We start from the raw sequence: 5,865 nt of genomic DNA, 5'->3' as shown, positions 1-5,865 counted from the left end.
CTGTATTCTACTATCTCTGCGGTAAATGATCGTGTCTGTGCTTGGCTCCCATCCTGCGTCCTAGGCCACAGCAAACACCTGCGCCGCGGGCGGGGCTGTGAGAGGGGAGGGCGGGCTCCTTGCCGGTTGCTGTGGAAACAGCCTGGCCCGTCCAGCGGTGCCTTCGCCTCCTCCTGCACCTTGGAAACCTGGCGCCGCGCCGGAGTCCCGGGTGTCGCGGTCTCACCCACAGACCGTCTGAGAGCCCGCCTGCTTGATGTCCAGACTTCGGTCCCCACATTCCCGAGACCGCGTTCCTTCTTGGCCCCAGGAGGTCTTCACGCTCACTCCGGTCTGTGGCACGGAGTCTGAACTCCACGGAATCCGCCCGTCTCTGTGATCTTGCACCCGCCCTCCTCCCCGAGAGCCAGGGTTGCGCCACGTCAGACCCCTCCGTGCCCAACAGACGGACGGCGCCTTTCCAGGTCTCCGTGGTTCGGCTCAGCTCGGCCTCCCCCCACGCAGACTCGCCGACATTATTCGTCAGGAGGTTCCTGAAACTCGGGTCAAGTTGTGTTCGTCTCGGGTCACAAAGTACTTTGCATGTAGTCCCTCGTACGACGCGGTGACTTATTTCAATTCCATCCTTACATCTCATTCTTCTGCTGCAGCACGAGCTGCCTCCGCTCCACCCTGTCTGTGCCACCCAACAGTTCTGAGCACAGGCCCGCCCTCGGGGCGGGACTCGACAGGGAAACTGTCGGAGGGTGAAGGACCCGCACCACCTATGTGCCCGTGGGTGGCAGCGGCTGCCGGGCCAGCTGCAGACGGCTCAGGATGCCGGGACCGATGACAAGCTGCAGAAACGCTCGAGTCATGGACACACTCCAGGTTTCCAGCTCAGCAGCTCCTGCACAGTCTGGAGCCATCTGACCCTGAGTTCAGCTCCTCAGACTCACGCGAGACCCGGTCACTGTCGACAATCCCCGGCCCGTGTCTGTGGGCGGCAGGTGCCCGGCCCGCGGCCCCGCTGTGCTGGGCAGGGCGCTTCACACAGACCTGAGGTTGGTCTTTCCGCTCTCAAGGACGAAGGACACTCGTGTAACTGACTCGAGGCAACAGTGAGCCTGGGAAACAGGATGTGACGAGGACAGCCTGTCAGCACATCTGAGACGGGATCGGAGAAGAGGCGAGTTCTGTTTGTGGCCACAAGGGGAGGACCAGGCTGCGGGTCCCCGCTTCCTTCTCAAGGACCCAGAGAGCAGGGACCAGTTTCTGGGCCGACGTCCCGCAGCTCACCTGCGCTCCGCCCCTCCTGCCCTAGAGCCCCCGCTCCGTCCTTGGAACAAAAGTGAAAATAGTAACTTTGACAATAGCCAACAATTTTTAGTGCTAGACATTGTGCTAGGTTACCTATAGATACTTAATCTGTCCCTTTAATTTTTGCCCACACAATAAGCCTATGACGTAGGTGATCTTACAGAAGAAAAACTGAGGTGTGAGATGATTAATGATCTTGCCTAAGCTGCCCAGCGCTCGTGAGGCAGAATCAAGGGCGGTTCACCTAGTGATAGCTCTAGAATTTCTAAAGGAAAGGTCTTAGGGGTCATGGGCTGGAGAGCGGAGATCCAAGGGACCTGCATAAAACGGTGTTTGTAAAGCAAGTTAGACACAACTGGGATTATTTCAACTGCTAGGAAAGGAAGGAGGGCACAGGGGAGGCAGGGGGCACTGTGGGAGGAAGGAAACACGCCAGCACCCCGTGACGTCATCTGATTCTGCGCGGGTTGCCTCACTCCCGAGCCCTTTCCCGGCGCGGCTGCCCTGCCCCGGCTGCGGGTAGACAGGCAGAGAGCGTGTGCACCGCGGAGGCCTGCGGAGGTCGGGCACGGAGGTTTACGCGAGCACACTCGGCAAGCCACGGGTCAGAGGATGAGGCTCAGGTTTAGGCCGTGGGTGCCCAGTCTCATTCTCAGTCCGGGACGGGAAAGAGAGGCTGGCGTAAAGCAGCTGGTGACATTTAATTTCAGTATCGGATTCAGTGTGACTTTCGCTAATGCTCCAAAAGTTGACATCATGTCTACATGTATCCAACTCGTGGATATGTAGGTTACCCAGAAAAGTACTGAAATGCTGTAATTTGCCCCAACCATTAATAACTGACAGAGACCAACATGCACCAGCAATTTGAAACATGTCTTAAAATTTCCATTTATTATAAATTGAACTCCATACTTATATCATCATAATCGACATTTGTAAGCCATCGTGGTACAACTGGCTATATTGAGATGCAGTTTGAACGGTTCTTTTAAAAATTGCTCTGATCAGCTTCGGGATTTTTGAAACATTTTTTGGAAGTTTTATTAGATTTTGCAAGTTACCCTCTTAGATAATCTCAGATGTAAATTTGTTGCTTTATTACAGTGAATTAAAATACGTGTTTTAAACAAAGTTGTGTCTTTCGCACTGTGATCTTTTTGTTTGTTTTTAACTTGCATGGTGTGTGTGGAGGAAACAGAACCTGCTGAGCGGTTGCCCAGCGAGTCTCTGAGAGGGTGTGAATTGCCAGGAGACAGCAGGACACGCCTCTCCGCACACGGCCTGGTCAGGCAGCGGCTGGGGCAGGTTCAGCGGCGAAGCTGATAAAGGCTCAGGTCCTCGACTCCCGAGTCCGAGGCAGGAGGCCGAGGCCAGTCTACCCGCCCATCTCTCTCTCTCTCATTTCTCGTTTTCTGTCAGCTTTTCCTGACAGTAAAGAAATCCGATGCTTCTCCCCGAGAGGCTGTGCCATGTCCTGGAGACAGATCTGGGGGTCCCTCCCTTGGGCGCTACTCAAACCTCTTTCCTTCTGAGAAACATCATTCTGGTCAAACCCGGAGAGCTCAACGCTTACGAAGAGCAGAGAGTGAGCCTCCACTATGCCTTCTTTTCCCAGCGGGGACGGTGCTGCTGACGGCAAAGTTACTTGTAAATAGTGAAAACATCCCTTATTGGCAGACGGGATGTATGCGGCCATAGTAGGCGCACATGTGCACACACACGTGTGCGTACATGCGCCCGCACCTGTGCACACGGCAAGGGTGAGCTGTTGGCCTGTCCTTCCTGTTCATTCCGTGCTAATGTTTAGTCACTTTAACGTCTTCTGTTACCATGGTTACCTGTGATTGAAAGATGTAAATGTGAAAAAGCAAAACTCTAAAACATATAAAAGAAAATAGGAAATATTTTATTACATCCATATTTAGAAATATTTTCAAAATACGTTACCAAGAGTGGAAATTGTAAGAAAAAAATTGAGAATATCAACGTTAAAAATCTGGGGTGACATAGTCTCCATGAATGAAGTTAAGAGCTGGATGCGGACCGGGCTAACTGCGGGTCCCGGGACACAACAGAACCCCTTGCTCTAATGTAAGTAAAACCAGCACGAGACCTCCAGGATCCTGCTTCGCGCAGACCCTCCGGCAGAGGGCAGCGTCCCGGCAGGCAGAGCCTCCAGTTGTCAGAGGAGGGGCCCTGGCCTGGGCGGGTGCAGGACGGCTCACCCCCGTCCTGTTCCCACAGCTCCTCCTGTCCCCCAGTGTCCCCACGGGAGGGTCCTGCAGTGGCCAGGGCTGCAGACTCGTGAAGCTTCATGGTCTCTACCTGATACATTAGCTTCTTCGGAGAATTCTTCCCTAGAAGCTAAAGAAAGTGAATAACAATTCTAGTTCCCTAAAAATAAGACAGTCCTGTGCTGACCTTGGAGATCCCGGCTGTCTCAGTATTGAAGAGGGGTAGAAGGTCATTATTTCTTCTCACACGGCAGACGTGGCCGGGTACAGTGGCTCACGCCTTCAGGAGGCTGAGGTGGGAAGGTCGCGTGAGGCCGGGAGTTGGAGGCTGCAGTGAGCTGTGGTCGCGCCACTGTGCCCAGCCTGGGGGACAGAGGGAGACCCCGTTTCCAGAAATAAAAATAGAAAAGGCAAACTTGTAGGAGGACAGCACAGGACACGGGGAGGGGGCTGTGTCCTGTCCGTCTCTGTCTGCGTCTCTGTCTGTGTCTCTGTCTGTGTCTGTGTCTCTGTCTGTGTCTGTGTCTCTGTCTCTCTCTCTCTGTCTCTCTGTCCCTCTGTCCCTCTGTCCCTCCCTCCTTCTCCAGACCCGGCAGACACATTTCCCTGCCCAGCTGTGACCGTCACAACTTCCCCGTTTCTTCCTCCTCATCCCGAACCCTCTTCTTACAGACTTCACGCGGTTGACCTCCACGCTGCCGCACGCTCATGGCTCATCTGCGAGCTATTAAAAGCCGTGAGCGTGGCGCAGATGAAAGGTGGATGGGCACCAGATTGACTCTCAGCTGTAGGCAATGGAACCTTCTCTTTTTTTCAATCAAGAGTGAATTTAAACACAAGGTTTCTGGGAGGCTCATTATCTCCCCTCGTACCTCTGCGCCTCCTGCGCGGGCTGTGCGATCCCTGCGTGTGGGCACGGCCAGCAATTCCGTTTTCCTCCCCTCTGGGAAGAGCGGCGACCACCGTTTCCTGGCAGGGGCTGCGGGGCCCTGCTAATGTGCGCAATCAGCAGCTGGAATCGCACCATAACCAAGGCCCTTTCGTGCCAAGTCCAGACTTTCTCGTTAAGCGCAACTCGAATTGCAATCTGGAGTGAGCGACCGCCGCGAGCCGGGGCTCCTGTCACCGGGCAGTGCTGGCCGTGGGCAGGGGACGCCTGAGCCCGCAGGGAAGGGTGTTTGATTTCTCTCCTGCCTGCGTTTTTATTTCACCTTCAGAGATTCTCAGGACTCAGAAGGAAAGCTAACAGATGTCCAAGCTCCTTCATTTGCTAGACGCCAACGACAGGGCATCCCGTGATGGGCCGAAGGTGTGCGTCCTATTGCCAGCTCACCAGGAACCGGACACGTTCTCTCAGTTCAGTCGATGAGAAATTTAACCTGCCTCTAAGAAACAACGTCTCACTCAGAATCCTCCTGTATTTGAATCGCAAACGTCTTAGAGCCGAGTTAGGGAAATTTTTAATCCAATCCTTTCATTTGTCAAATGGGGAAACTGAGGCCTAAAGCCCAGGGTGCACGTTAGACAAATGGCTGAGCTGATCCCCGGTGCCCTGAACACCTCCTTCCGCAGCCAAGGAGCTGACCTCCCGCAACGTGGACAAGCCCGGATCCCCCATGGTGAAGATTCTCAGGGAGAAGACCGTGCCCGCCCCCCATGGCACTGCGCTGGCCTCACAGCGGACACTGTGCCCAGGAAGCGGAGGACACGGGCAGGGGCGGCACTTTGTTAAAATCAGAAAGTAAATGCCACAAATTGCAAATACTGTGCTTATTATCTCTGAAGTACTTAAAAATGTTTCCTTGTTCCAGAGGAGTTTTGTTTCAGCGAGTTTAGAACTATTTTTAGTTCCCAACCACTTCAGTGTCCCTGTAGATCTTATCTCTCTCTTTACTTCTCAGTGCGAACATTTCTTTCTAAGGATTGTCTACTCAGTACTTCACTTAAAGCACTTGGCGTTGATACTGCTCTGGGAACAATCAAACGGAAATAGCCAAAAATGACGACCGTGTGGAATGTGCCCTGTGAACTGAAATTAATTGTGAACTGCAGCCTTGCATTTCGAGCCCACAGCGATGTGGGGAGGACAGAAATATAGACATTCATCTATGTCTGTTCCCAAAAGAACCCTTGTCTGGGGGCTCACTCCAGCACCTGCCACTCGGGCGCCTTGTCCTTGCAGAGTGAGCAGAAAGCTGTGTGGATTGGCCCACATAGATGGGGCTGCGTGGACGGGGCTGTGTGGATGGGGCCGCGTGGATCGGGCTGCGTGGACGGGGCTGCATGGATGGGGCTGCAGTGGATGGGGCTGCAGTGGATGGGGCTGTGT

The sequence above is a fragment of the Propithecus coquereli genome, unplaced genomic scaffold (assembly GCF_000956105.1).
Source record: "Propithecus coquereli isolate 6110/MARCELLA unplaced genomic scaffold, Pcoq_1.0 Scaffold591, whole genome shotgun sequence".
In the NCBI taxonomy this organism is placed as follows: Eukaryota; Metazoa; Chordata; class Mammalia; order Primates; family Indriidae; genus Propithecus; species Propithecus coquereli.
The sequence above is the reverse complement of the archived record's forward strand: the minus strand, read 5'-3'. Positions refer to the sequence as shown.